Below are 6,069 nucleotides of genomic sequence, written 5' to 3'. Positions count from 1 at the left end.
TTAAAAGACACCTAAATTTCCATAGATTAGCAAGGCAGATTTATTTCTCACTCAGAAAATATTACTATTGAGTGCTGGGGCTCATGTGGAGTGGCTCCAACCGGGGGCAGGGGGGTAAGCCTCCGACCCTCCCTCACCAGTTCTAGTGGCATCGGGAGACATTCTGGTACGAACATCTGTTTATCTGAAGATGGGTACAGGATTTTATACTGAGTTAAACAAAGAACATTTTTCACATATGTCAGAAATTACAGGTTTCTTAAACGTCAGCTTGCCCCCATGGTAGGGGGTTGGTATGACAAGAATTGATGAGATACATAAAGGTCAAGACCATTAGTTTCCATGATGCAGGCAAGTTAATTATCCAAAGGCATTTGAGAGAAGCATAGGGGTTAAACCAGTAAGGTGAGGTAGAGAAAGAGAAAAACAAAACTTGATGTAAATCACAGATATCAAAGAACACAAGGAAATAGAATATGGGGTCTCATTGCCGGGTACTGGCAGGGGTGTATGATAGAGTGTGTTCTCTTGGATGATCAAAAGATGAAGTTATAGTGGATGTGTGAACTTTGAATGAACTTTGAAGCAAGCAGCCACTTAGTCAGCTAGCAAGAGAATGAACTAAGTGTGAGAGGCAGTAGGCATTCTGTGAGCTTGAGAGACTAACAACAACAAGGAGAAACTGAGTCTGGGAGACTTTTCCTCTTGGCTCATCTCTATAAGGAGAGAGGCTAACAAGTGGGGTGTCTTTCCAGACTTCCATCCAAGGATGGGAGAGCTCCTCTAAGCTCTACCAAGCTTTCACAAAGTCCCACAATTGAGAGGACTCTTCAGGCCTGCTGAGTCAGCTGCACAGATTCCCTTTATTTTAGGCTATTGTGAACATATAACCTCAGTAATCATCAGGGTAGAGAAAGAGAAAAATTATATTAGACCTACTAAAAAAAATCTGGAAATATTCATACCAACACTCCTAGACCACTACTTGAAATTCCTCAGATGGCTCCTTTCAGCTTAAAAAAGCTGAGGATTACAAAATAACACTTGGATATTTGGAGACACACAACTTTCACTGGTCTAGCCTAATTTCGTTAAACAGAGCTGGCACTAATTTCTGATACTGCAAAGAACAGATACTTTTTACAGAGTGAAAAATCAAAATATTACGTTAACTTCTAGTAGGAGGATAGACATAGTTGTTTTAGATCAAGGAGAAAAAACAGAAAGGTGGAGGGTTTTGGTAAATACACAAGAAATTATTTGTGGTATGATGATAATAAACTCAGCCCTATATAAGAAAGAATATATATATATATATATATATATATATATATATATATATATATATATATGTATTTTTTTTTCCTTAAGTAGGAAGAAGAGAAAAAAGGAGATAAGCACCTAAGAAGAGTTTTTAGAACTATATAAACTTATGGCATAATGCTGAAAGAAAACATAACAATTCAAAACTACTATATAGTTTATCTCTACTGTGTAGAAATTTAAAAAAATCTGAAAGAAGGAACAGGATGATTTCATTAGTTGATTCTGGTGGCTTTAAGCAATTTTTTAATCTTCTCAAATCTGTTATAATTTTCATAATAGGTTAAAGACAATGGGAAAATTAAAGTTTATTAATAGATGCACTATTATTGAACCGCTTTTCTCAAATATATATATTTAAAGTATAAACCTTGGCTTTATTATTTTTTTAATTCTTTTTGCTAAAAGAAAGCATCTATATTTATCATTCCTCCCAGTAGAGGGCACTACAACACAAATGGTTCCTTACACAAATTTTCCCATATTTGGATAGCAATCTGACAACGCTCCTGTATGTTCAGAGTTTAATCTGATCAGCAGGTAGGGCCACAGACAAAGTAAAAAACCACTCATTCATCCTTAAACAAATAAGAAAAGTCAAGATAATTTGTACATTCTTACCAATGTGTATAGGCAACAATTTAATAGAGTCAGCTAACAGCCAAGAGGGAAAACAAGTTTTATATGGATGTCATCACATTTGGAGGTGGGGTCAAATGGCTGAGGGAGGAAAGGCACAAGGGGTTCCAGGTTTATTTATTTATTTATTTATTTATTTATTTATTTATTTATTTATTTATGTATTCATTATTGGATAGAGACAAAGAGAAATTGAGAAGGGAAGGGGAGATATAAAGGGAAAGAGAGAGTCATCTACAGCCCTACTTCACCACTCATGAAGCTTACCCCCTACAGGTGGGGACCAGGGGCTTGAACCTGCATCCTTGTACAATGTAATGTGTGCAGTTAACCAGGTGTGCCACCACCTGACCCCCAGGTTTCAGTTTTATAATCCATTTTTGCAAAGCACAATATGAAGTTCTACAATAAACATATACTCCGGTTTGGTTTCTCCTTAGATCATATAAATCTTTTGCTTTTTGCTAATTATGTAACTATTGAGAGGGGGATTCTGCTTTAAACACCATGTCATCTCATGGAGGAAAAGGATAGAGGCAAACTCGAATTCAAGATAGCTATCATAACCGCCATATCTCCAGTTATGTATATGATGACTTCAAATAAGTCAAGGTTTCATAAATCACCACCTGACTCATATATATATTCCTCTTCCACTACCCATTCATTCATTTAATGGGAATGACTGTTCTTGAAAATTCATTAGTACCTTCAACTTTACTTTCTTTATCATCTTGTCCCAAATCCCAAGTCTTGGCAGCATCCTAACTTGTTTCGAAACCTTTTGGTAAATTATTAGTGATTTAAATACAAGTTTTAAAAAATTAACTTTTAGAACATTGATAAGTGGAATTCACCTTAATTCTTTTTTTCAAAGATTTTATTTATTCATTAATGAGAAAGATAGGAGGAGAGAGCAAGAACCAGACAACACTCTGGTACATCTGCTGCCAGGAATTGAACCCAGGACCTGCTGCTTGAGATTACAGTGCTTTATCCACTGTGTCACCTCAATTATTATTTTTAACAATATTTATTTATTTATTCCTTTTTGTTGCCCTTGTTGTTTTATTATTGTAGTTATTATTGTTGTTGTCGTTATTGGATAGGACAGAGAGAAATGGAGAGAGGAGGGGAAAACAGAGAGGGGAGAGAAAGATAGATACCTGCAGACCTGCTTCACCAATTGTGAAGTGACTCCCCTGCAGGTGGAGAGCCGGGGGCTTTAACCAGGATCCTTACGCCAGTCCTTGTGCTTACCTCAATTATTTTTTGTAAGCCAATAATACTTTAATTTTTCTTTGAGCATTCAAATCATAGGGCTTATTTATTTACATTCTCCTAAAAAATAATTTAATGTAAGACTGTTATCTTTCTTTTTTTATTTTTATTTAAGAAAGGATTAATTAACAAAACCATAGGGTAGGAGGGGTACAATTCCAAGCAATTCCCACCACCCAACCTCCATATCCCACCCCCACCCCTGATAGCTTTCCCACTCTCTATCCCTCTGGAAGCATGGACCCAGGGTCTTTGTGGGTTGCAGAAGGTAGAAAGTCTGGCTTCTGTAATTGCTTCCCCGCTGAACATGGGCGTTGACTGGTCGGTCCATACTCCTAAGGACTGTTATCTTTCTTTCTTTCTTTCTTTCTTTCTTTCTTTCTTTCTTTCTTTCTTTCTTTCTTTCTTTTTGCAAATTCATGAAATTCAGTTCTGTTTATTTCACAATGGCCAAACTGTCTCTTAAGAATTTGTGATAACTATGGTAGTTATCATTGACTTTGTGTGTGTGTGTGTGTGTGTGTGTGTGTATACAGAACTTTGATGGTGGGAGTGATGTGGATTTATACCACTGTAATCCTACAATCCTGTAAACCATTACTAAATCTCTAATAAAAACTAATGTATGTTAATGGCTCATAAACAACATGATTATGGATGTGAATTTAAATTTATCTTTCACCTTAATTCTTAATGATAACTGAAAATTCTTCCCTTGGAAACTCCTAAGTCAGTAAACAATCTAATTTATTTTAATGACAACTCAAATTCCACCTAGAAAAGTTTCTGTGGGAAAAATGAGTCTTTCCTGTCATATAGCATATCATTTTAATTTCTTTTAGAACAGTTGTCAGAGCCAGTGGAATATAACATATGTTATGCTATATATAATGTACAAAGACACATAAATGTTTCTTAGGACAGTGCATTAATCACAGTAAGAATCTTTTTCTAATAACAGCATATTCTTAATACCATCTGATTCAGAATTTATTCACATTTAAAAATATTTTTAAAAGTTTTTTTTAATATCCAGCATCTAGAAACTCTTCATAGTGGGCCTTCAGTAAATATTTGCTGAATAACCAGTGAAAAGTAATACTTTCAAATGCCTACTGCAAGATAAATGAATTGATTATGCTTAAGCAGTCATTTTCATCTTCTAAGTGAATAATTCAAATAAAAGTAGCAACCAAATTTCTTCAATACTCCCTCATACCATTGGCTCTTTGCCAGAAATGAGACTTTCTTATTGCAATATGAAATGTCACAGAAGAATTTACCCAATGATGAAATACGTAAGAGGAAAGTCAGTCTGCCCTAGAGGGCTACAGCATATACATGTGAAAGAATATTACCTTTAAGATAAAACCATGATATAGCTATTCCCTTCAGTACTCAAATGACAAAGACATAAATCAGCGTTTCCCTTAACCCCAGACAGGTTAAACTTCTAAGATATTATTTGCAATTATGTAACATATGTTGTCATTTGGATGCCTAGTCATTCATTGCCAATACATTTTGAACTCCTGTAACTATATATAGTCACATAACCATATGAATATGTGTCATGAGATGGTTAAAGATGTAATAGAAACAAGATCTATTCTTATAAAGAAAGATCCTCAAAGGATATACTGAATATTTCCAGCAGCATCAGAAAAACTTGGCCCCAGTACAGCAATGAAAGCATACAGCAGAAGTCACACTGGAGAGCAGCTGAGCAGAAAACAACAGCAGAAAACATGGCTAATTTCTATTTGGCCTCACACATTCTTCAGGCTCACAGATTCAACTGAGAACCTTAAGTTTATCTCAGAGGCCAGGAAAGAACCTCAGAGGGATGAAAGGAAGAAGCTCAGCAAGAAGGAAAACTAAGGAGTGTAACAACAGGTTGTGAAATGTTGCTTGATAATGAGGGACTGGGGTCAGCCACCTTAAAGAGAATGACTAACCAAACAGGTGGAATGCTATCAAAATGTGACCACCACCATAAAGATACCAATAATCTCTCCTCCATCAGAATCTGAAATTCCTCTTTTATAAACTATGCTAAGGTATTTAAGTATCAGGAAATCTGCAGAGTTAGCAGAAGCATCTTATAAGAGATTACAGTCTAGAGTTCCAGGATCACCTGACAGAGCTAGAAGGTATGCTTATGAAAGAAACAGGGGCACATTTGAAAAGTGAAAGACTCGGGGGTGGGTGGGGTGGGGGTGGGTTCTGGTCCTGGAACATGATGGCAGAGGAGAACTAGAGGGGGTTGAACTGTTATATGGAAAACTGAGAAATGTTATGCATGTATCAACTACTGTATTTTACTGTCAACTGTAAACCATTAATCTCCCCAATTAAAAAAAACAGGGCACAGGGCATTCTTAACTATAACTTTAAAAATATTTATTATTTATCAGATGGAGACAGAAATTGAGAAGGATGGGGAAGAAATTGAGAGAGAGACCTGCAACCTTGTCTCATCATTCATGCACTTTTTTGGTGTTTATTTTAAAGACTTTATTTCTTTTTTAAATTAATTAATTTAACTTTTCCCCCTTTTGTTGCCCTTGTTTATCATCAGTGTTATTATTGTTGTTGTTATTGCTGTCATTGTTGGATAGGACAGAGAGAAATCGAGAGAGGAGGAGAGAGAAAGATAGATACCTGCAGACCTGCTTCACCGCCTGTGAAGCGAACCTCCAGCAGGTGGGGAGCCAGGAGCTCCAACCAGATCCTGATGCAGGTCCTTGCGCTTTCCGTCATGTGCGCTTAACCCACTGTGCCACCGCCCGGCTCCCTTTTTTTTTTTTGCCTTTTAAAAGCTGA

This window comes from Erinaceus europaeus, chromosome 3 (assembly GCF_950295315.1).
Source record: "Erinaceus europaeus chromosome 3, mEriEur2.1, whole genome shotgun sequence".
In the NCBI taxonomy this organism is placed as follows: domain Eukaryota; kingdom Metazoa; phylum Chordata; class Mammalia; order Eulipotyphla; family Erinaceidae; genus Erinaceus; species Erinaceus europaeus.
Note: the sequence above shows the minus strand (reverse complement) of the source record.